Below are 24,549 nucleotides of genomic sequence, written 5' to 3' on the forward strand. Positions count from 1 at the left end.
GGAAGAATTTGGAGGTATGGTTTTGTAGAAGTAGGTGTGGCCCCGGGGTTGGACTTTAAGGTTTCCAAAACCATTGCCAGGTCCAATTGTGAGTTCTTCCTTCTGCATGCCTGGGGATCAGATATAAGGTCTCAGCTGCTGCTCCAGCACCATGCCTGCCCGCTGGCCACCATGCTTCCTACCATGATAGCCATGGATTCGTCCTCTAAAACAGTGAGCAAATGCTTTCTTTTGTAAGTCACCTTGGTCATGTAGAGTCTCTTCATAGTAACAGAACAGTAACTAAGACAGAATGTGACCATTTATATGGCCACCATGGTGGGCAGAGCCAGAGACATTTCTCTAGAATTTTGTCAAGACCTGAGATGACAAAAAGACAAAAGGCACTCAAGACCTGACTACAGTTCTCAGCCATATTTAATTAATTAAAAGTGTGTCTGTATTTGCACCCAGCTCTGTGATATAAATTGACAGCAGTCACAGTAGCAACTAGCATGTCATTTACTACTTCTATATGTCTTAGGGCCCCTAGAAGCTGTTTTGGGGACAGGTGATTTATTTGAGAAAGGAATCAGAAACTCTACCTACTGAGTGACTAAACAATGATTCAGAAAATAGGACACAGCTAATAGATTGTAATTTTAAGAGCAGGAATGACTGAGTATTAGGAAGTAATCCTACCAGAGACTGCTCTGGTCTCCAGCTCCAGAATGCATTGCCTGGGGAGGAGCTAGAGACTTTGAGCACCAGTTTACAGCCCAGGTTGTTTATTCTCTGGGTTCCAATCCTCTCCAACTCAGAAGCAGTGACTGTAAACCCGTGAGACAGCCCTGGGGCCAATACTATTTGAGGTGTACTCAGTGGAACCCAGAGAAGATCAGCATGCAGCTGGATTTTCTCAGAGAAACAGCTTCTTAACATCTTCAATATGTTTTATAAACAGTCCTAGGGTTAAAGTGTGCCAGAAATGGCATTAGCTTTTTAACTCTGGAAGCCAAGAGAAAGTAAGTGATATGTCTCAGTTTCCCCCTTATGATCGGCATAGCTGTATTAGCCAAGGAGGTTCTAGTTTACTGCTCAGCATTGTTTAGGCCAAATTATAGCGGTGCTTACAGGCTCTTAGCTGTAGGTATAGGTTAAAAGATTCCAAGAAACAATATAGAGAACACATCTTCTAAGTCAGCATACCAATGGTGTCACATCTGTGTTCATGTCTCAGCTGTCCCCTCCCCCACCCCGTGCTGCAGTGGGGTAATAGGTCATTCCCTGCCCATGCCTCACTGCTGCCCAATTCTTTGCCTTCACTATGATTCCTCTCCTGATATCTACGCTTTGCCCACATCAGGTATTTCTCTCCTGGGGAAGTCTGCCACTTTCCTGGGCCCATCAAATGCTGCTTTCTCTATAAACTCTTCCTCACACCACATTACAAAATTGCCACTTTGCTTTCTGTCCCTCTAAGTGTGCCGACACCTTTACACCGGAGCTGACACACCAAGTTGCTTGTTGACTTCCATGCCTGCATTCTGCTCTTATGCGTTCCACTGAGACTGGCATACAGCCTTTATCATTTAGCTGTGCTGAGGTAGTAACATTGATTTCTAGTTCTTCTCTTTCTGCCTCTGTGTCTCTATGTGTCTCTGTGTTTACCCCCCCCCCATACACAAAAAAGCTTCACTATGTGGCTTGAGCTAGCCTCAAACTCCCCATGTAGTACAGGGTAACCTTGTATTCACGGTGATCCTTCAGGCTCAGCATCCTTCAGGTTGGTATTACAAACATGCTCCATTGCACCTAGCAGAACAGTTGGTTTCCTAGGCACACCTTAGGACCGTGAGGAATCAGCTTGGGGTCTCTTCCCCACAGTATTATCCATCCTTCTCTCCCAGGACCGGTCTGGTAGTACTCAGAATATCTGAAATCGCTTTGTTTTTAGAGGGAGGAGAAGCTATACTGTGATTATCTTAAGTGTCCCCTAATGATTTCTTAATAAAAGTGTGGTCTCCATAGAGGTGTGACTGGTGGGGTGTAGGAGATGGGGCATAGAGAGGTCTTCAGATGACTGTGACCATGGTCTTGAAACTGAGACCCCAGCTGTGACTCAGTTCATTTTACTTTCCAGTCACAAGATGAGCAGTTTTGCCCTCTCACAGGTTTCCAACATGGCAAGCCCCCAAAACAGTGGGGCTCGAGCCTCTAAGACCACGACCCCAAGTCAACCCCTTCCCTGGTCAGACCTATCATCTTTGGAACTGGCTGCTGGGGTGCTGGTCAGCATGGAAAACAAGCACAAAGTAGCTTATCGAGATGCTACCTGGTGACTCTGCACAACATTGCTCTCGTTTCCTTGATGGAAAGAAATCCTCAACTATGGCCAGGATCTGCTCCTTGTCCTAATGAATTTAATAACTACCCTATAGATGCTCAGTAAATGCTCGGCCAACAAGTGTGAGATGTTTGTATGTGTGTCTTGAATCTGATTGAGTTATACACACTATTTCTGAGCTGCCACCCCCTACTTCCCTAAGACTGTTTACCATCAAGGTCATGTGGTGCAATCTATCCAGCATTGAGAGCTAGACTTGAGCTGTGTGTGCACAGACATTGGTCATCACAACAATGCTGTAGGTCATACATTATCATTCCGTCCTGATTTATTTCTGATGCATAATTAACGCCCAGAGGCATTGTTTATTTGATGATATATAGTGGGGAAATGAGAGAATAAAATCCAAACCCAGGTCTGTAGGACCCTAAACCCTACGTGTGACCCTCAAGGAAGGCATGCACTATCCCCCTAGGAGTTTTTTCCCAGGCCTTTTAATACCTTGGGTAAGAAGAGCTCCAGGAGTATTTTCTAGAAAGGCTACTTAACTGTCCCCAGTCTACAGACAAAGATGAAAATGACCCACTTTACTTCAGGGACTATGAGGAGCCCTTCCAGACAGTTATCATTCAAAAATAACTGTAACACATTTTGCACTTTTTCTAACTCTTGACGTTGTTTTCAAACGCAAATTTGTTCCTAATCATCGTCTGGCTCTTTACAGAGATCTAAAGTTCTGTCGGTGAAACTATAAACTATTGTTCTCCTTAGCCCCCTCCACTCACACTTCTTCTGAAGCTTTGGTGATTGAACCTGCTTAAGGCATGTAGGAGACCCAAACTGATTTGTACAAGGGTCAGGCTGATCATGTCCCTCCAAAGTAATGACTACCCTGCCCCCTAGTGGACGGAATGTATGTCGCTGTCCTTGGTGCTAAATGTCAGTCCACCAAGAGTCTCAGACCTTTCTCTTTATCCAAAGATCTTCAGGGAGAAAGCTGGGTAAGTGACAGCAGTCATTCCTCTGGCTTTTATCCTAATAGCAGAAGGACTCATTTCATGCAGTTTTTATAGTTCTGTTCTCTCTTATATTCATTATTTTTCAAAGTTGAAAGCGCATGTTCTTTCTATAGGCTTTCTCATCTTTTCGTATCCTCTTACATCTTACCTGTATATGTTGTCATTATCCCAGTAGACATCATAAACAAATATAATAAAGAAGGTTTTGGAGAGAGCTCAGTGGTTAGGAGCACTGGCTGCATTTTCAGAGAATCCATATTTAACCCCCAGCACCCACTGAATGGCCCACAGCCATTTGTAACTCCAGTCCTAGGGGATGAGATGGCTTCTGTAAGCATTGCGTGCACCTGGTTCACAAATGTACATACACAGAAAACACCCATACACCCAAGTGAAACTAATATAATGATATTATATTATATACTAATATATATGCATTAAATGAAGTAGAATAACCATAAAGTAGTAGCTAAAAAACACAAAGTTTGGAAGAGTTGGACCCTGTTAAAAGAAGAGCTCTCTGTGTACATGCTGAGGAACCTGGAAAACTTACCTAAGTTCTCTGAATCCCAACGTTTTCACCGTTAAAATGGAAAAACCAGAGTGTGGAACTCAGAGAATCACAGGGAACGGAGTGGAACCACACTAGTAAAGAGCTCAGCACAGACCTTGTCTCCATGGCCATGTGACACCTGAATGTGTTGCTGTTGTCCAGAACTTAGTTCTTCTTTGTTTTCTATTCTCTTTGTTTTGTTTTACCTAACATGAAACAGATTTTGAAAACCCATGGATGTGTTGAGTGTGTACTTTCCGTTTGTTTTCTCACTATTAGATAAGGTATGCGGAACATAAAAATACCTGGATCATATGATCTCAGTGTTTTCTCCCAAGAGATGCCAATTTCATGTGTGCTCTCATTCATTAAAAATAGTTGGGGGGGTGGGGGGAGTCCAGCAGAAGCCTCGGCTTCCTGCAAGGCTGCAACTGCTCTGCACTGTGAGCCTTGGAACTTTTTAAAAGGGTTTTGTTATAGGACATTTTCTCTCTGGAAGTTTAAAAAAGAAAAGATTCTGCCTTCTTCTGTCCCTAAAAAAGTAAATGAGTATTGTATAACTGGGTATGACTTTTCTCTCTGCCTTAGCTGCTGGAGAAGTGCAATAAAACCCGGTTCTTGACAGCATTAATGAGTTCAGATGAGAGCTGCTGGGCCTGTACCCCAGCCACCCCCGCCAAGTTGATCTTTGTCTGATTTTCATCCCTGTCGCTGGCTAATTTAATTTTCTTATCTTTCCATTCACAGCTCAGCAAAACCTCATTTCTTTATATATATTTACAAATAACCAGTCTGTTTTCCAACCAAATTTTGCTAGCATCTATAAAAAAAACTAATACAGATAAAGTTCACAGTCTGGGTGTATAAGTAGAGCTTAACATTAATGAACATTACTCTGTGTAACAAGTTACACTGGAGGAACTATTACTGGAAAATAAGCAGTTAATCTTTATATTGCTGTGGTTGAAATAAGCCTGGACTAGAAAATTAGGTTAACATGATCCACTTGGCATTTCTCAAGTAGGACATAGCTGTGGAAGGACCAGAAGAGATGCAGGGTGATGAGGTTAAGATGCTCCAGCCCCAGTGCCCACTCCTATCTCCCAGGAAGTGTGATGTGAACAGTGTGGTTTGGCTGTTGGGCCTTTTCCTTTCTTCTTTATCTGTGAAGTATGAAGGATGTGAGCATGAAGTGGAATGAACTTGGTACAGAATAGGGATGGAGGAAATGTGTGCAAAGGCACATGATATTCAGAGCCAGCATTGCTGCTATCACTTCTGCTGGACTCTTCCCCCAGCCACCCCGCATGAAACTTCATGACCTTCCTCATCCATTGCTTTCTCTATAAAATATATTCTATAATTTAAAATATAATATATAGGATACAGAATAAATATAGCATAATATATAACATTAAATATTATATATACTGTATGATATAGAATAAATACAACATAAAATGTATAGCTCCAGCACACATGGTATAGATTTTACTCATTGGTGGCTTGCTCATTGCTGTTTCCTTCTCTACTCTGAGTACCTAGTACAGTTTGATGGCATGTTTAAGGTACCTAATAAATATCTAATGAGTGAATGAATGTCTAATCATAGGTGACTGTTTATACTGGTATTTAATGGGAAGTGGGATGTATTAGTATAAAAATAATTATAGATTGGGAACAGAGGAGTATCACTCAGTGGTACATCATGTCCCTAGCATGTACAAAGCCCTGGGTTCAACCCCTAACACAGAAACAATAAAAATAAAAGGTTAAATAACTACCTAACCCCTAGATAATTTGTTATTGACCAATCATCAATGTAAATGAACTTCTTTGTAATTACATATGGAAAGTCTTTGGGAGTTTTAGATCTTCCTTTATTAATCTTTAATTAAAATATAATTACATTACCTCCCCCTTTTCCTTTCCTACCTTCAACCCCCCAATGTTTCCCCCAACCTCTCCCTGACCCCCAAACCCCTCTTAAATTAATGGCCTATTTTTCTATGATTAGTATTATTACTATGAATAAATGTATAAATATATAAATACAATTTACTGAGTCTGTTTAGTGTATGTGTGTTTGATTTTAGAGCAACCAGTTTGTGTTGTGTAACCAGTAAGGGGGGCTCATCCCTGGGAGAGACTAATTCTCCCTCTGTTCATAGTCATTAGCTGATTGCAGCTCTTTGTCTAGGGGTGGACCCTGTGAGGTTTCCCCTTCTGGATTAGCATGTCTGTTGATATTGTCGTTGTTCAGATCTTGTGAGGCAGATATATCATTGAGCTAGCTTGGGTCATTTCTAGGAGACACAGTCTCACAGCCGCTTTCCTGGTCCTCTGACTCTTCCACCATGTTCCCTGAGTCCTAGATGCAGGAGCTGTATTATATATGCATGGGCCTGGGCCCTCCACAATCAGTTGAATTCTGCATTAAGGCCAGTTGGGATTTTCTGCGGTGGTCTTTATCTGCTACAAAGTGAGGCTTCTCTGGTGTGGGGTGGAAACTACACACTTCTCTTTGTGTACAAGGAAAAGTGTTTAGAATACAGTTAGAAATTATTCTGGTTTGGTAAAGTGGTAGTTGTAGGTTTTCCTCTAGAATCTGTGATCACATTACCCTCGAGGAGTTTGCCAGGTTTCCAGTATCAGGCATGATTTCCCTCCTGTTGAGTCCAATCATCCAGCTGTTGGTAACTATTTCAGTTATAGTGATGATTATAGATCGGGAGCAGAGGAGTATCACTCAGTGGTATATCACATCCCTAGCATATGCAAGGCCCTGGGTTCAATTCCTAGCACAGAAAAATAAAAGATGGAAGGTTAAATAACTACCTAAACCCTAAGTAATTTGCTATTGACCCATCCTCACTATTTCAGATCCTCCTGCCTTAAAAAGTAGTAAAATATTTATCTAATGGAGCCAAGAGAAGTTCTACCCACATCAGAAGTCAGTGCTATTTTTTCTTATTAGAGAATAAGGTGGAGCCCATGAGCATTTGCAAAGGTGGTCCCTGAATCTTGTAACGCCCCCATTGAAGGTAAAACCCACATCTTCCTTTTCTCGTCTAATTCCTTCTAGATTCTTGTAAACAAGTCATCTTCAGCTCTTTCCAGACGAAAACTACACCTTCTATCAGGATCGATATTATTCCCCATATCGTTACTTCCGGGTTCATACTGCATGTGTGAACTTTACTGAACACAGTATTAAGGGGAGCATCTGGCCTTGAATCCCAGCTGCGTGCCAGTAGTCAAATAACCTCTCTGTTAGCATGTGTATAAGCTTTGTGATGACAACACGCAATAGACCACATAAAATGCCAAGAAGTTAATAGATGCTCAGTAAACATTAGCTATTATCACTTATCCCTAATTTGACATAATCATTTTTGAGGCCTTGGGGTTTTTAGCTTGCCCAGTAGCAAAACTGACAAAAACATGTCTTTGATGTGTTTCATTAGTGACACTTTTCATCTTATTAAGGCTGTTTCTCCATCCCCTGCCTCTCCTCAAAAGAGAATAACAGGAGCTAGAGAGATGGCTCAGAGTTCAAAAGCACTGACTGTTCCCCCAGAGACAAGAGTTCAAGTCCTATCATTGAAATGTAGGCTCACAGCCATGTATAGCTCACACCTGTGGTGTGCAGACATATGCAGGCAAAACACCAATATACATAAAATAAATAAAAATTTAAAAAGGAAAAACTGAAGAAGCACACCTCATGGTTATTCCTGTCTTCATGAAGCTGGATTTGGGGTGGGGGGCATTTTAAGACTAAATTATGAGAGCATCTTCAAAATTCTGTTTTAGCCTAGTCCTGCCGTGAATAATTACATAAAGCAACATGGGTTATTTTCCCGTTTCACCTGAGTCAGCTTCTGCGATGATATTTCTGTCTTGCAAAGCTTGACTCATATCCTTCAAGTGCTGTCTGTGACATGTTTGGGATATTTCAAAGGGTGCAGACATCAGGAGCTAGAATGGTGATATGTCTCTGTCCCTGTGGCTGACTCTGTCCCCAGAGGCTAAACTTCCTAAATGCATCCTTATGAGATGCTGCAGGTGGGTACAAAGCCTAGGAGGCCCTGTCTCTACAGAACAAGACTTAGGATGGTTCCCCTTATACAGAGGACGAGAGTGGGTGGGCCCTTTGCATCTAGAAGTCACAGCTGACAACAAAGTCTATCATTTACTGCAAATTTTCATAAACCGGTCCTGTAACCATCAATGATCAGTACATTTTGTGTTTTTAAGAAAATTTGCTTCTTTTTATTGTATGTGTATGCTTGAGCAATGAATGCATATATGTGTGCCATATGTATACAGGTACCCACAGAGGTCAGAAGAGGGTATTGGGCATCCTGGAACTAGAGTTGTAGATCTCTGTTAGCTACTTGATTTAGGTGCTGGGAACTGAACCTGGGTCCTCTGTCCGAGCAGTGTGTGTTCTTAAACACTGAGCCATCTCTCCAGCCCTTGTTTTGTCTTATGGATGTTGGTGGTTTGTTGGTTTGGTTTTAGTTCGTTCATTTCTTTGGGGGTTCAGGGTCTTGTGTATCTCATGCTAACCTCAAACTTGCTATTTAGTCAAGAGCCACCCTGAACTTCTGGTCTTCTAGTCTCTATCTCCTGAGTTCTGAGATTATAGATGTGCACTACCACAGCTGTTTTAGGTGGTGCTGGGAAATCAAACTCGGGGCTTTGTGCTTTCGAGGAAGTACTCTGTCCCTAGCACAGGAGCTATGTCCCTAGGACCTAAATATCACACTTAGAAATCCACACACCAGACTCGGGATGTGACACTCTGGATTTTATCCCTAGTGCATGGAGAAAAAGAATGGAGAGAAGGCAGAGGCAAAGAGACTAAATCTTTTTTTTTTTTTTTTTTTTTAAGAAATTCTCATTCTTGAGTTGTGACATTCAAGAATGTTCTACATGATAGTCATGCCAACCAGAAAATCTGAAGTGTCAGGCAAAGAAAAAAATGTACGTTAATAAAGTCAGCCCTTTGTACCTGGATTAGATAAGTGCTTGGGAGCCTGTGATTTGTTTGGTGGCATGCTATTCTATTTTCTCCCATATAATCATCAGATAGATAGGAGCAAGATTGAACTCTAGTGGTGAAAAGGCCAAACTGCAAGCTATTTCAAAATCCCACAGATGAAATAATGGGCGTGGAAGGCTGTACCTAAATAGGAAGGCTCAGGAGGCTGAGAGCCGGGTGACAGCCAACTCCCTCCTAAAAGAGGACTCTGTTCAAAAGAACCCAGGTTTCATCCCATATGGCGTGACTGTTATGCTGTGTTCTAGGGCAAATGCCAAGAGCTGGTATTTTTAGATTTCTCAAAAGTAACCACTGACTATATATGAATCTACAAGGATAGCATTCATGAAGTCATGGGCTGAAAATATGTTTTATTAAGAATTCCTTAAGCCAACCTTCTAGAACCATGCTAATAAGAAAAAAAAAAAAAAAAAAAAAAAAAAAGAGCAGCCCTGCCTTTCATTCATTCTGCTAGCCTAAATCAAATAAATCCCCTCTCTGAGTGTGATGTGACAGGAGTCGGAGAGAAATGTTAGGCAAGTATTCTGCTTTCTTGGATGACAAGTATTTCCTATCATTGCATAAATGGAGGTATGGAGATTTTTGACATAGGCAGGTTCTCTGGATTAAAATAATTCCATGAATAGAACTTACCCAACCCTTGGAACTGGGCAGTAAAAACCCCATGCATTCGTGCTCTGCACGGGCTTGTTGTGTGATCAGCACAGACTTACAGTATGCATGCTTTACATAATGTGGTCTGGCCTTTTACATGCTTGACCGACACAGGTTTGACCTATTTGGTCTTTACACATTATCATGCTGAGTCTGAGTGCCTTGCCCTGCTGGAAGCTGAGAATCTATGTAGCTTATATTTGAGAAGGAATAAACCTATACTCATGAAATCTATCTATCTGGTCAGCAAGATGGCTTTGAAAGCACAGGCACTGGATGCCAAGCCTGATGATCTGAGTTAGATCCCTGGAACCTACATGGAAGAAGGTGAAAATTAATTCCTACAAGTTGTTCACATACACACACACACACACACACACACACACACACACACACACACACACACACACATTAAACAAACAAATAAGAAGGTAAATTTAAAAATAAAAACCATCGCTTCTCGGCCTTTTGGCTAAGATCACGTGTAAAAATAAAAACCAGAGAAAGCCATCATTCAGGACCGCTTTGCTCTAGGATGTTTGTTAGCTGTTTACCTTTAAAATCCTAGCGGACTGGTCAGCAACTGATTTATTACTGAGGTTGTCCTAGCACAATATTTTCTAACACATACAAAGTAAAAGTGGTATTTGGGTGTGTATTAGTAAGCCTGTCTTTAAAACCATGTAATTTATTTTCTAATGTAAACAGAGACCTGGGAATCAACTTTAGGTGGGATTCTGCGGCAGCCATACCTGGTTTGAGATGAGTTATCTCTTTGACCTGGAGGCTGCAGAAGAAACCCCAGTGCTGGAACTGGGAACCACCGCCATGCTCGGCTTTGGTCTGTGGGTTCTAATCCAGCACAGCTCCACATTCCCACATGGCAAGCTCTTTACTGAGCCATCTCCAAAACCTTGAAGGACTGTTTTGAGAGTTCGAAGAATTCACAATAGAACACTATTGGAAGCCCTATGGGCAAAGAGGAGAGGAGTATTAGCTTTGCTTGTGTAAGATCTTTCCTTACCTCAAATCTCTACTTTCCACATGACACACCACTGAATGAAAACCAGGAAAGAGAGGCTAAATAGATGGCCACCATAAGGAACCAAAAAAGAGTAAGGCTGCTGGGTCTGGGCTTAGGGACAGTTGCCAGTGGTAATACTGTAACGTTTCTAAGCTGGACTGCCAATCACACAGCTGCTAGACACATGTGCATGTTTAAACCATCAGTAATTCCAACAGTAAACTTTAATAGTTAGCTTCCCAGAAATCTCTTATATTCCATGTGTTCACATGACCACACATGTCTAATAACTGCCATGTTAGACAGTGTGGCTCGATGCATAAAATTCCAACCCACAAGTGACTTTCTTCACTCCTAAATTTGTCTGTGTGTCTAGATGGATCCCAGTTGGCTCATTCATTCATTAAGGGACATCTTAGGTGCTCGCAGTGTATGTTGGTTTTAAATACAATAGCTATAAACATCCACATGCTGGCTTTCCTACAGCCATGCATTTTCTCATCAGTTGGGTAAATACCTAGGAACAGATGCTAAGCCTGACTTAGCAAGGTAGGAAACTGTAGAACTTCCATAGTGACTACCCATTCTGTGTGAACTGTGGACGCAAATGAGGCTTCTGCTTGCTTAACATTCCTGCCAGCTGTTGATGGGGAGAGAGTTTGGGGGCATAACCATCTGAACACAAGGCAAATATCCAGATATAGCTCAGTTTTTAATTTGTACTTTCCTAATAGCCAATGATGATTAACTGGTCATCATGTCTTTCTTGGTGATGTATCTCTATTCAAATAGGTGGCTTGTGGTGTGTGTGTGTGTGTGTGTGTGTGTGTGTGTGTGTGTGTGTGTGTGTGTGTGTGTGTATGTGCGCACATACATCCAGCTATATGTGGCGTTAAGGATCTACACACACTAGACTGACTTATGGCAATCCCTTCTTCACTGAAAGCCTTCATAGATCTTCCCAAGAACAGCTGGCTATATTTGTGACATTTTTTTATTTCACTGACTTCTGTCCCTATTCCTTTACCAATACTGTATGTACTTGCTTGAATGCTGTGGATAACTGGTAAACCTGAGCCCAGATCTACCCGTGTTCCTCAGTAATGCTGTCATGACTTCCAATCCTTTTCTTTCCATATGAACTTTAGAATCAGTAACTTTGAGTTTCCTTTCTGGGATCTTCATGAGAATTATGTTAAATCTGGGCACCTGGGAGAGGTTTCAGCAATTAAGCAATCTGGGTTCAGTTCCTAGCACCCCTACATGAATGCTCAGAACTGTCTGTAGTCACAGTTCCAGAGAAATCCAATGCTCTCTTCTGGCTATTGTGGGCACTGCATGCACACTGTATAGCAATTCATTTGCGGGCAGAATACCTACACATAAAGAAAATAATTAGGTTTTGTTTTTTGGGTTTTTTTTTTTGTTTTTTTTTTTTTTTTTTTTTTTTTTTTTTTTTTTTTTTGAGACAGGGTTCTCTGAGTAGCCCTGGCTGCCCTGGAACTCACTCTGTAGACCTGGCTGACCTCAAACTCACAGAGAACCAACTGCCTCTGCCTCCTGAGTGCTGTGATTAAAGGAGTACCCTACCACTACCCAGCAATGAAAGATTTTCTATAAAACAGAAGTAAGCTGAATCTGTAGATCATTTTGGAAAGTATTACTCTGTAATCACTTAGCCCCACAGTCCAGGGCACAGCATACTTCTCCAAGTGTTTCTATATTCTTTCATTTCTTCCATCAGTATTTTAACTTATAAATTTTATGTCAACATTACAACTCATAAAATCTTATACATTTATTTCCAAGGATTTGTTCATATGTTTATATACAAAACAGTCAAAAATTGTTTTTTTTTTTTTTAAATTTCAGATTCCCATTGTTCATTGTTTGGCTTTGCAATTTAACTCTTTTGCAACTTTTGTCACAAATTCATTAATTTTTGTTGAGTCTCACCTCTTTACATAGATAATAATATCATCTTTGTGTGGAAACACTTATTTTCTTCTTCCTTCCCTTTGTTTTTCTTTTCTTTCCTTTGCTGGTTTTCAGACAGCCTCTCACTTTGTATCCAGGCTGACCTAGAAGTTCTTCCTGAACACTGTCGCAGGTATCCACCTCTATGCCCAGTTCTTTTCTTTTTGTATTTCATGCCTAGAATGTCTAACATGCTGTTGAATAATAATGGTAGAGAGCAGCTTTGTCTTCTTCCTGATGGGGCAGGGAGGAGGGGCAGAGAGACAGGGACACACAGAGAGACAGAGAAAAACAGAGCTAGAGAAACAGAGAAAAACGGAGAGACAGGGAGACTAAAAGACAGAGAAAGAGAATTCAGACTCCCACCATGAAAATGTATACTAGCTATGGTCTCTTTGTATATAGTCTAGATAAACCTAAATAACTCACGCTATGCACCCCATTGGCTATGATGCGTAGAATCTGATTGCACCAAATATGCAGTATTTCTTCTCCAGTGTATTGATACAATGGATTACACTTATTGATTGCTTGACAATTTCACCAACTTCTTATACTTTGAAGAAATCTACTTGATGTCGTATAATTTATGCATTATATTTGTTTGGATAGCATTATATTCAAGATACTTGCATTTTCATTTCTGAAGTATTTGTCTGTAGTTTTCTGGTAGTATTTTTGGTTGAAGGGTAATACTTGACTCAGTGTTTCAGAAACATTTATTCTTTGATTTTTGGGAGACATTATAAAACAAACTAATTCTACCATAAATGTTTGGTGGAATTAATTCTCCAGCGAGCCTGTTGGTCTCACCTTCATTGTTTGTTGGACTTTGATCTGAGTTTTTAACACATAGCTATTCTTGTGCCTGTGTATATCATGGAAGAAAGTAACTTTCTCAAAGTTAGTTTCTGCATCACTGGGATGCAGGGCTGTCCCTGCTCTTCCCTTTGTTTTCCTGCACTGCTCAGGGGAGCAGACGTGACAGTGGGTGCTGTGGTTTGTGGCTTTCTTCACTGAGGATTGTCAGGCTCCTTAATTTCCTAAGGAACGTGCTCCTGTTTTCCTCTCTGTTGTCCTGGGTTCTGTTCTAGTTCCTGTTAGTTCTTTTCTCCTGATAGTTTTCAATGTGAATATTCCTTATTTCTTTCTTTTTTAAAAGCAAAACTTTTGAATTGGAGCATTTAATGTGCTCATCTTATTTCAATTTCCTATTTGCTCACTCTAATTTTCTGTGTCACGGCTGAGTCTACTTCTTGTTTCTCCCGTGCTCACTTAGTGTTTTGGGATGCCTCTGGATTTCGGTGACATGGGAACCACCACACTAGGCAGCTGGAACTGATGAGTCCTAAACCTTGAGGACTTTTGCTAACCTGGCAGAAAGGAGCCTTTGTTTTCCCCAGAGGTTTCAAGGTTTCCTCTGGTCCATGCTTAGGGTCCCTTGATTCTGGGTTTATCCATCTCAAATAGTCTGTTTCTTGGCTATCTTTATTTAGGGGCCTCTCAGAGTGATGGTCTGATGTGAACATAAGGAAACAATTTACAAATTTTGGGAAATCCCAGACCTTCTATGAGCCTGACTCCAGCTTGATGTTCATGAGTTTCCTCCTGTAGAGTAGATTGTTTGTAGAAACCTCTGGGAACTTTGCACAACAATCTCTCTTCCCCTTCCAGAGTCACAGGGATAGTGTTCTTAGAGCCAACTCTAAGAAGAGTGGAGTGCTTAAATGGCAAATACACAAAAGCATGGCCTGTCAGATCTATGCCCCTCTGTGTCTCATTCTCATGTGATTCCAGATCTCACAGTAGAAGTCATTCAGGCCCCTGGTGTCCCTGAAACTTACAGCTGAAATGTCATGTGCCTTTTAGTTCTGGTAGGTCCTTCCCCATTCAAGAAAATCCCAGCTGCATCCCTCTGACTAAGCATGACCGTCCAGATTTGGGGATAACCATTGGCCTTGCAACTATGATACTCTGCTAGATCCCAGGGAAAAAAGTGTTTCTCGTCTTTGTTACTTGTAATTTTCTATTTGACTTGCAACAGTGAAAATGGTGAGCCCTGGTTCTTTACAAGTCTACATGAAAACCCAGAAGTATGGGATAACTTTTAAATCAAAGTCTCTTCAGTTTTGCAGACCTGGAAGGAAGTTCTTGGCATCAAGGATGGATGTATCCCAAAAGGAGGTCCACCAGGGTTTGGTCTCATCTGTGACCTTTATATAATTTAATGTGAATATCTGAAGACTGGCATGAAGACTAATGTATCCAGACATTGAGACCCTGTCAGCAATAATCTATTCAGGAATGGATCATATTAACCCTTTTCTTTTTGTCACAAAGGTGCTAACTCTGACATTATACATATGGCTAATGCCCTGGGTCTCTAGCAAATGGCTTCTGTGACTACTTTCTGTTCTCTTCTTTACAGATAAGACTAAATAATGTTTCTGTGATATTTTAAGATTCTCATCGTCTCACAGGGTAGGTGGCCCCAAGCAGTGCCTTGTCTTTCTTTCCAAATGGATTCTAGAGCATCCTGAGTGAATCCTCTGGTAGTGATGAACAGGTCATATCAAAACTCTTCTGGATTTTCCCTGTGCTCAGTGATGTTTTCATAGAGCAGGCATTCATCTTGATTCTTATCCCCCATTAGCTTGTCCTTCACATATTCACAGATAACAAGGTCATTGCCACAGAAGGCAGGATCACATACGGTGGCCTCATCTATAAAAGCAGTCTCACCGGGAACATGTCATGTGTGTTTCAATGTGAGTGGTGGCTTAGGAGGGACATTTGTTACTCACAAAAAGCCGCAGGGATCACATCACAGGGCAGACATAAAACCCAGCCTCCTTCCTGCTGTATAAAATGGAAGAACAATCAGCTCCATCACTTATGCTGCTCTTGAACTGTCTGGGAAGTTTATGTTCATTCATTAGTTATTCATCCTCCTGCACATTTGCGAGAGAAAAGATAGAGTATGTTCCAAAGGAGGAGGGGAGTCCTTGAACTAAGTTCATCTAGCCAGAAAGCATGGTTTCAAAAAAAGTGGGGGCAGGGCCTTTTTCTATTTCAACTTGTATTTAGGAAGAGGAATTCCCTTTACAGAAATAAGTGTGGCCCCCTGGAATCGAGGGTGCTTTGTGCAGATGCCCAAGAGCTGGGCCTCTAGGCTGAAAAACTGGTATTTCTTTGTAGGGTTGTGGTGATGCTGAATCATTTACAGTTGTCCCCACTGCTGTAACCGCTCTGTGTGGGTGTAATTAAAATATTTCCTCAGGGTGAGGATGAGTCCAAAAACGGGGCATTGCTCGGCAATGAAGGACGTTGTAGGTTAGCGGGATCCTTCATCAAATGCTAAGTCTTCTGCTTTAGAAATCCACTCTAACCTTTTGTTTGACTTCTCTTGGTAAACACCATTCGAGTGTATGAACAGGGATCTTATACTGTCTGAGGTGTCTGAGGGTAGCACATTGTGCTAAAGGCTGAACCCAAAAGTGGCTATTCCAGAGAACCATGCTGCCTATTTCTAAATAAGGTCTGAGGAGACCCAGAAAATAATGGATTCTTGGAAGAAGGCCAGAGGCAGAACACATGCTAGGAGCTCTGGATTGAATCAAAGACTTACATTATGAACAGCGTTTGGAATTTTCCAGAATAGAAAGCTGTCTGTCCCAGTTTGCAGTGTGTTCACACTCGAAAGCAAATCAACTCCTGTTGCCTGTGGGTTTTAAAATGTTATCTTAGCACTTCAGACAGTCCACACATGTTCCCTAAATAAGACACACAGCCCCCAAGGAGGAGTGGTCTTAGCCTTCAGGCAAACTGTAGTCATTTATTCACAATATCAAGCTCCTTTTTAGGTTCTCTGTGCATTTCTTATAATGGGGTTTGTCAACAGAATCACAGTTCTTGCACCAAAGGGAATGAGAATTAATTTTGCTCTGAGCACAGTTTGAGTGACTACAACACTAAAACATGGATTCACGTTACCATAAGGGATATGGTCCAATGTGCAAGACATTGCAGGAAGCTTCACAACCATAGACAGAAGCCAAAGGTCAAAGTGTTTTTTTTTTTTTTTTAAACGATTTTATTTTTCAAAACAAAGATAGATGTAAAGATTTTAAACATTTTTTGCTTAAAATTATACATTTTTGTCAGTACTGTTTTTTCAGACATTAAAATAAATTTTACATAAAACCATGTGAATATGTTTTTTAGTCGGTACTTGATTTTTTTCAAGGGCTTGACAGTATGCATTGAAAACGTACTAGTTGCAATAAGCGTAAAGTACATGCAAAACAAAACACAACATGGAAATAGTCAAAGTCTTCTTGTTTTGTGAATATATGTATAGTTTTTGTTTTCTTTATTTCTTGGACTTCATACAGTCTGTGAGTTGTTTCTGGGGGAGTGCAAGCCTCTGGAGTTAGCATCCCACTATCAGTGACGACATATTATGTCTGTTCTTTTGTGACTGGGTTATCTCACTCAGGATGATCTTCTCTAGATACAGCCATTTTCTTAAGAATTTGGTTAAGTCATTGTTTCTGGTGGCTGAGTAGTATTCCATTGTGTATATGTACCACAATTTTTGTATCCATTCGTCTTCTGAAGGACATCTGGGTTCCTTCCAGCTTCTGGCTATTATAAATAGAGCCGCTATGAACATTGTGGTGCATATATCTTTGTTGTGTATTAAAGTGTCTCTGGGGTATATGCCCAGAAGTGGAATAGCTGGGTCTTCAGGTAGTACTATATCCAATTTTCTGAGGTATCGCCAGACCGATTTCCAGAGTGGTTGTATTAGCTTGCAACCCCACCAACAGTGGAGAAGTGTTCCTATTTCTCCGCAGCCTCACCAGCATCTGCTGTCATCTGAGTTTTGAATCTTGGCCAATCTGACTGGAGTGAGGTGGAATCTTAGGGTTGTTTTGATTTGCATTTCCCTGATGGCTAAGGATGTCGAGCACTTCCTCAGATGTTTTTCGGCCATTCGGAGTTCCTCAACTGAAAAAGATTTGTTTAGCTCTGTACCCCATTTTTTAATAGGGTTATTTGATTCTCTGGTGTCGAGCTTTTTGAGTTCCTTGTACACCTTAGATATTAGGCCTCTATCTGATGTGGAGTTGGTAAAGATCTTTTCCCATTCTGTTGGTTGCCGTTTTGTTTTCTTGACGATGTCCTTAGCCTTACAGAAACTTTGCAATCTCATTAAGTCCCATTTGTTAATCTTTGACCTTAGAGCTTGAGCCATTGGTGTTTTGTTTAGGAAATTTTCTCCTGTGCCTATGTGTTCTAAGGTTTTCCCTACTTTCTCATCTAATAATTCCAGTGTATCAGGTTTAATGTGGAGATCTTTAATCCACTTACACTTGAGCTTTGTACAAGGAGATAAGAACGGGTCTATTTTCATTCTTTTGCATGTTGAGTGCCAGTTGGACCAGCACCATTTGTTGAATAGGCTGTCCTTTTTCCATTGAATGTTTACTGCTTCTTTGTCAAAAATCAGGTGACCATATACATGAGGGCTCATTTCTGAATCTTCTATTCTATTCCATTGATCCACTTGCCTATTTCTGTACCAGTACCATGCAGTTTTCAGCACAATTGCCTTGTAATATAACTTGAGGTCAGGGATAGTGATTCCCGCTGATGTTTTTTTGTTGTTGAGGATGGTTTTCGCTATTCTAGGTCTTTTGTTATTCCAGATGAAATTGCACATTGATCTTTCCAATTCCATGAAGAACTGGGTTGGAATTTTGATGGGGATTGCATTGAATCTGTAGATTGCTTTTGGTAGGATGGCCATTTTTAAGATGTTGATCTTTCCAATCCATGAGCATGGGAGATCGTTCCATTTTCTGAGATCCTCCTCAATTTCTTTCTTCAGAGGTTTGAAGTTCTTGTCATACAGGTCCTTCACTTCCTTAGTTAGAGTCACACCAAGGTATTTCATAGTTTTTGTAACTATTGTGAAGGGTACCTTTTCCCCAATTTCTTTCTCCACATGTTTGTTTTTTGAGTATAAAAATGCTACTGATTTGTTTGAGTTAATTTTGTATCCGGCCACTTTGCTGAACTTGTTTATCAGCTGTAGGAGTTCTCTGGTGGAATTTTTGGGGTCACTCAAGTACACTATCATGTCATCGGCAAAGAGTGATGTTTTTATCTCTTCCTTTCCGATTTGTATCCCCTTGATCTCCTTTTGCTGTCTAATTGCTCCAGCCAGGACTTCCAGTACTATGTTGAATAGGTAGGGAGAGAGTGGGCAGCCTTGTCGAGTCCCTGATTTTAGTGGGATTGCTTCAAGTTTCTCGCCATTAAGTTTGATGTTGGCTGTTGGTTTGCTGTATATTGCTTTTATTATGTTTAAATATGGGCCTTGGATTCCTGTTCTTTCCAGGACTTTTAACATGAAGGGGTGTTGGATTTTGTCGAATGCTTTCTCAGCGTCTAGTGAGATGACCATGTGATTTTGGTCTTTAAGTTTGTTTATATGGTGGATTACATTGATGGATTTCCTTATGTTAAACCATCCCTGCATCCCAGGGATGAAGCCTACTTGGTCATGATGAATGATGGTTTTGATGTGTTCTTGGATTCGGTTTGCAAGGATTTTGTTGAGTATTTTTGCATCAATGTTCATAAGTGAGATTGGTCTGAAGTTCTCTTTCCTTGTAGGGTCTTTGTGTGGCTTAGGTACGAGGGTTATTGTAGCCTCAAAAAATGAGTTGGGTAATATTCCATCTGATTCTATCTTTTGGAATAGCTTGGTGAATATTGGTGTTATATCCCCAATAAATGTCTGATAAAATTCTGCACTGAACCCGTCTGGACCTGGGCTTTTTTTGGTTGGAAGGCTTTTGATGACTTCTTCTATTTCTTTAGGTGTTATAGGGTTATTTAGATGGTTTACTTGGTCCTGGTTCAACTTTGGAACCTTGTATCTGTCTAGGAATTCGTCCATTTCCTCCAGATTTTCCAATTTTGTGGAGTATAAGTTTTTGTAGTAGGATCTGATGATTTCTTGAATTTCCTTAGTTTCAGTTGTTATGTCACCACTTTCCTTTCTGATTTTGTTAATTTGGATACTCTCTCTTTGCCCTTTAGTTAGTCTGGCTAGGGGTTTATCAATCTTGTTGATTTTCTCAAAGAACCAACTCTTTGTTTTGTTGATTTTTTCAATGTTTTTTTTTGTTTCTATTTGGTCTATTTCTGCCCTAATTTTGATTATTTCTTGCCGTCTACTCTTTTTGGGTAAATCTGCTTCCTTTTGTTCTAGGGCTTTTAGCTGTGCTGTCAGGTTGCTGATGTGAGCTCTCTCCAGTTTCTTCTTGGAAGCACTTAGAGCAATGAGTTTTCCTCTCAATACTGCTTTCATTGCATTCCACAGGTTTGGGTATGTTGTGTTTTCGTTTTCGTTGAATTCTAGAAAATCCTTAATTTCTTTCTTTATTTCTTCTTTGACCCTGCTATCCTTTAGCAGAGTGTTGTTTAGTTTCCATGTGTATGTGGGCATTTTGTTGTCTTTGTTGTTGTTAAAGACCAGCCGTAGACCATGGTGATCTGAGAGGATGCATGGGAGTATTTCAATCTTCTTATATCGATGAAGGCTCGTTCTGTGTCCAATTATGTGGTCAATTTTCGAGAAGGTGCCATGGGGTGGTGAGAAGAAGGTGTATTCTTTTACTTTAGGATAGTATGTTCTGTATATATCTATTAATTCTAGTTGGTTCAAAGTCTCTGCTAGTTTTGCAGTGTCCTTGTTCAGTTTTTGTTTCCCTGATCTGTGCATTGGTGAGAGTGGGGTGTTAAAGTCTCCCACTATTATTGTGTGGGGTGAAATGTATTTTTTGAGCTTTAGTAGAGTTTCTTTTATGAATGTGGGTGATTTTTTATTTGGAGCATATATGTTAAGGATTGAGAGTTCCTCCTGACAGATTTCCCCGGTAATGAGTAAAAAGTGTCCTTCTTTATCTTTTTTGATAACTTTTGGTTGGAAATTTACTTTATTCGATATTAAAATAGCCACTCCAGCTTTCTTCTTGGAGCTGTTTGCTTGGAAGTTTTTTTCCCACCCTTTTACTGTGAGATAGTGTCTGTCTCTGTCTCTGAGATGAGTTTCCTGTATGCAGCAAAAGGCTGGATTTTGTTTATGTATCCAGTCTGATAGTCTGTGTCTCTTTATTGGGGAGTTGAGCCCATTTATGTTAATAGATATCAAGGAATAATTGTTTCTGTATCCTGCCATTTTTGCTTTTTTGGGTTGAGTTGTGTCCGTGTTTTTTTTCTTTTTTTAGTTTTCTTGTTTAGGAGTTTTCTTGTTTTTACTAGGCTGTATTTTCCCTCCTTGTATTGGGTTTTCCACCTGTAATTCGTTGTAGTGCTGGGTTTGTGGTCATATATTGTGTGAATTTTGATTTGTCTTGAAATATCTTTGTCTCTCCATCGATGGTGATTGATAGTTTTGCTGGGTATAGCAGCTTGGGCTGGCACTTGTGCTCTCTTAAGGAGTGCATGATGTCTGTCCAGGCTCTTCTAGCTTTCATAGTCTCTGCTGAGAAATCGGGTGTGAGTCTGATTGGTCTGCCTTTATAAGTTACCTGACCTTTTTCCCTTACTGCTTTTAGTATTCTTTCTTTACTTTGGGCACTTGATGTTTTTACTATTATGTGTCGGGAGGTATTTCTTTTCTGGTCCAACCTATTTGGAGTTCTGAAGGCTTCTTTTATGCTCGTGGTCATCTCATTCTTGAGGGTAGGGAAGTTTTCTTCTATGATTTTGTTGAAGATATTTACTGTGCCTCTTAGTTGATACTCTTCTCCCTCTTCTATTCCTATTATCCTTAGGTTCAGTCTTCTCATTGTGTCTTGTATTTCCTGGACATTTTGGGTTAGGAGCTTTTTGTTTTTTGCATCTTCTCTGGCTGTTTTGTCTATGTTTGCAATGTTGTCTTCTGCCCCCGAGATTCTCTCCTCGATCTCTTGTAATCTGTTGGAAATGCTTGCTTCTGTGACTCCTGATTTCTTTTTTTGGTGTTCTGACTCTAGGGTTATCTCTTTTAGCGCTTTTTTTATTGTGTCAATTTCTGTTTTAATTTCCCTCTTCCATTCCTTTATTTCCTTGGTTCTGTTTTCGTCTCGTTCTTTGAGTTCTTTGAGTGTTTTTATTGTTTCTTCTTTAAAAGCTTCTGAATCTTTTTGCTTTTCCTCCCTTTCTTGTTTAAGTAACTCTATCAGCGTCTTGAGGCATGTTTTCAGGTCTGTGTCTTCTTTCTCTGGAGTGTTTGGAATTCCTATGTTTGCTACTATCGGAGAGCTGGGTTCTGGTGTTGCTAGATTGTCTTGGTTTCCTTGGGATATACTCTTTCTCTTTCCTCTTGCCATTTTGTTGTCAGTGATATGTTCTTGCCTTTCCCTTGTATCTGGTCTGTGTCCCTGGTACACTTTCCGTGTGCACTCCTCAGAGATCTCTCTACTCCCCAGCAGCCCAGGTTCCGGGTGGCAGCTGGGCCAGGCTCTGCTCTGCGTACTGAAGTCACCTCCGGGTGGGAACAGATGTTCCTAAGATTTGTTCCTGGTCACAGTAGCTCAGCCTGTACGAGCCGCCTTTCCGGCTGGTGGTTGGGCCAGGCTCTGCTCTGCGACCTGAAGTCGTCTCTGGGTGGGAACAGAAGTTCCTAAGATCTGTTCACGATTACTGGATCAGGGAGGACAGGGCAGTTCAGGGCAGGGGGTGCCCTTTCCGTGTGCACTCCGCAGAGATCCCTCTGCTCCCCCGCAGCCTAGGTCTCCCACTCACCAGTTGCTCAGCCTGTAAGAGCCGCCTTTCTGGCTGGAGCCGCCTTTCCGGCTGGTGGTTGGGCCAGGCTCTGCTCTGCGACCTGAAGTCCTCTCCGGGTGGGAACAGAAGTTCCTAAGATCTGTTCCAGGTCTCAGTAGCTCAGCCTGTACGAGCCGCCTTTCTGGCTGGAGCCCCCTTTCCTGCTCAAGGTCAAAGTGTTTACTCAAAACCACAAACAAGGACATCAGGGAAATGGGTCCCTAAAGTCTGCAAGTCTTATCTATATGTTTCAGATACTACATTCTTAATTTCAGTGTTGCTAAAGATAGTGGTCTACTGAGTATCAAATTGTAAAACTTGACCTAATATTTACAAGAATATTGAGGCAAACACAGATGCCAGTAGCAAATAACTAGTAAGGGGCCCACCATGATTGTGGCTGCCTATCTGCAACTTTCTTGCTCTCCACAAACAAAAGCTTGCAATTACCCAATCTTCAGCACAGATGTCACTTCCTCAGAAAAGTCTAGTTTGCACATAGAAAGTTCCTTTTTGTGAAACCTCAGTTTTATTGTCTTTTAAATGGAGCAATGATGACATCTGTGGAATAAGATAACATGGAATAGTGTTTAATCAATGTTTGGTGCACATTCAGCTTTTGGGGTTTTTGTTGTGTTCTATGGATTGGCCGTGACAAGATCTAATGTTTGTGCTAGCATAGGTGTGCCTAGTAGATGCTGACAAAACCAAGAATTGATACTTTGGCTAACTTCCCTCCTTTTGTAGAAAAGAACTACTCTAATGAGTTAATGAAATTACGTTATAAATTACTCCAAGTAGAAATCCTCCCAGACATATTACATGTGAAAGAGTTGATATTCAGAGGTTCTTGCACGACCCTCTACTTACCCTCTGAGCAAACAGTGCAAGTCAGAGTCACAATCATCACAGGAAAATGAGTAAGTGCCTGTAGAGTCCCCACATCCACCAGGCAGGCACATACTGTAGGATGAATCACATGGAACATTACTAAATGTTAATTTCTAGAACATAAGTTCAAAGGGAAACTTTTATTGAACTTCTTTCCACATGCTGATCAAATTTTGTATTCTTGGGGTCAGTTTAAATTGAACGACATTATTATTAACAATGTTCCACATCAACATCATGCCCAGTTAAAAACACTCTCTTCAGTAGACTAAAGCTAATGTTAAGCACAAATAAAGTTTTGAAATTTAAGACTTCTGTGCATATTAATTTGTTCATGCCTTTATGTATCTCTCTGATTTTATGTGAAGATTTCAGTGTTGGAGGTCAAGGGTAACTACTGCACCAACTTAATATTAAAAATAAAATATTACAGAAACATGAATGTCTAATGACTGAATTAATTGAGATAATCAAACAATTAGTGCCCTACATGGTGGAGGTGCTTTGTTTTGAATTTGAAATTATTGGTTTCATGACTAGAAAAGTCCAGAATGATTCTGAAGCTCTTTCTGATTGGACAGACATTCTTCATCCAATTTGGTTTACAGCTGACTGACTTTATATGTCCCTGAATACTGCTTAAAACTGAAGATCATTTCTGTGGTGGATCTGAAATATGTAAAATATTACAAAGCCATTTGCTCAAATTAGACAAGGTTCTTTAGATGGGGTCTGTAGTGGTTGCTCAAGTCTATTTCTGGATGCTGCCATTGTAAAAACAGGAATTCTATAAAGCCAAATATTTTATGCATCACTATATACAATATAGAATATTGACATATCTGTTTTAAATTACAAGTTAGTTTATTAAAATCATTTGTTCTTCCATGCAATTGAGATCCTTCCATGGCATGGCACCAATCCCTTTCCATCTGGGATACTGGAGCTCAGATGCGTTTCTTAGCTTCCAGTTTTCAAGTCATAGAATCTGATCTTTGCTGATGAGTGGCTTTCCTCTTCCCAGACATTGACTGAACCCAGAACAGATGACAAGCCCACATGTCTCCTGAACAGACTAAACAGGAAAGGATGCATCTAAGGATAGTAGTGGACTAGTACAGTACTTGTTTGTCTCTCCTGGCCAATTCCTCTCCTCCCTGCACCCAATTAGCCCAGAAGGTTGTTCCAGAATCCAGGTGTTGGTGT

Source organism: Micromys minutus (genome assembly GCF_963924665.1).
Source record: "Micromys minutus genome assembly, chromosome: 3".
NCBI lineage: Eukaryota > Metazoa > Chordata > Mammalia > Rodentia > Muridae > Micromys > Micromys minutus.